At 46.6% G+C, this 1,758-nt stretch overlaps 1 long non-coding RNA gene across 1 annotated transcript; it reads right to left on the minus strand.

Annotated features, from left to right (window-relative positions):
• Nucleotides 1-1,616, minus strand: LOC117853765 (uncharacterized). The gene is made up of 2 exons (XR_004640105.2): nt 1,103-1,616; nt 1-1,004 (listed from the first exon to the last, which is right to left on the minus strand). It is a non-coding gene; the product is annotated as an uncharacterized lncRNA (long non-coding RNA).
• Nucleotides 1,617-1,758: the final 142 nt, after the last annotated feature.

Consider the following 1,758-nt stretch of genomic DNA (forward strand, 5'->3'; position numbering starts at 1 on the left):
TTGCATAAACTATTTCTATTACCGAATTTTCAACAAATTTTTTGAAAAATATAGTTCAAATTGTTGTATTAATAACAATATGACAAATACCATAGCATGAGACAGAAATGATTACTATGGAACATACTTCAACAAATGTATCTTAGCAAGACCTCCTCCGTCACGTTCATGGCCGTCTCCCCAGCCCTTGTCGCTCCTCCCTCCTCTATTAATTACTGAAACTACCATGCCTACCACCACTTAATGTAATCAGTATTCAGTACAATTACCTTCATTAAGCTTCCCAATCCCAATTGTTTACAAGATCATTTGCATTTTACTCTATCCAGAATGAATCTTGTTTTTAACCATTCTAGAATGTGTGAGTCCAATAATCTAACACTACAATTAGCTTTCATAGATGGTGCATGATACACCATCCCGCAATTAGATTACATAAGGAACAAGGTCAGGCAGATCTTGCCTAGAATCAGAAGGATTTATCACTTTCTATCATCGCTGCTTTCTCATAGGCTCATAGCACATAAACACCTACTGTTCCATTTTAGCTACCTAAAAAATAAGAATAGACACATTTGAATTCACAAGATGGCAAGATATGGTGTGTATTGTTTGACGTTGCAGATAAACCTATTCCTCATATTTTTACTTGCTAACTGTACATGATGCATTCTTAAGATTGGTTTATGAACATAGTTGCTGTGATTAATAATCTGAAATCTATGCATAATTAAAAAAAAGGAATTGTGCATCCTCCTATTGAATTGAAATTTTGGCACTAAAACAATCATGTCAAGAGCTAGCAAAAGTAAGATTCAGAATATAGAGATTCAAAATTGAAAATAGATAACCATAATTAAACTGCAAAGATTATCGTCGTATGTTTGTGTATATTTCAGTACTTTCTATCCAAACTGATACGGAATCAAAACAGACGGAGAGAAAGACAAAATTTAGCTGCACCTGGTAGCCTGTGGTGTCGAGGCATGATGATCAATCAAAATCTGGTTCAAATGCCAAATCAGCAATCAATGGATGCAATCTGTTAGGAAAATCAAATTGAAACTTGCAGGATAACAGTGAATCGACAGTAATATTTTACTCGAGGAAGTAGAGCCGCCCCGGGCGGAGCTGCGCGTCGTGAGCGAGCGGGCAGGAGCAGACACCCAGCAGCTTCACCTCCTCGGACTTGAGGAGATGGAACCCCTTGTCCGCCTTCATCCTTCGGGCGTCGTCACTGCAGCCTCTGAGTAACTTGTAGAGCGGCCCGTGGAGACCCACACCCCCCCCCCCCCCCCCCCGCACCCTGATCAGGGAGGCCACGCGCGCGGGGCCTGACGCTGGGAATCGGGGCACTGGCAGAGACGCCGGTCGCGGGGCGGCGGTCGGCGGGTGCGGAGGCGGTGGAGGAAGAATTATACGGGGCGACGACGGAGCGCGGGGAAGTGGCGGCAGGAGCGTCGCGGGATGAGCAAAGGGGTCGTGGGAGCGCGCCGCGACATGGGGTCGGGAGAGTCGCACGGCACGGCGAGGGGTCGGAGGAGCTGTAGGGAGCGCGCCGCGCATCCGGTCCGGGGAGCGGCCTCGGGCGGGGGCGGAGGAGCGCGCCGCGTGCGCATCAGCTCGGCGGGTAAAATCGTGTGTACGCCGCGCGGGTAAAAAACGGGACGGTGAGAAAAAAATTATGTTTTCGGCAGAAATATTTTCTAACTCACAATTTTTATGGGTATGCAACCACTCCCACCCCTCGCGGCCTGA

This window comes from Setaria viridis, chromosome 4 (assembly GCF_005286985.2).
Source record: "Setaria viridis chromosome 4, Setaria_viridis_v4.0, whole genome shotgun sequence".
Classification (NCBI taxonomy): domain Eukaryota; kingdom Viridiplantae; phylum Streptophyta; class Magnoliopsida; order Poales; family Poaceae; genus Setaria; species Setaria viridis.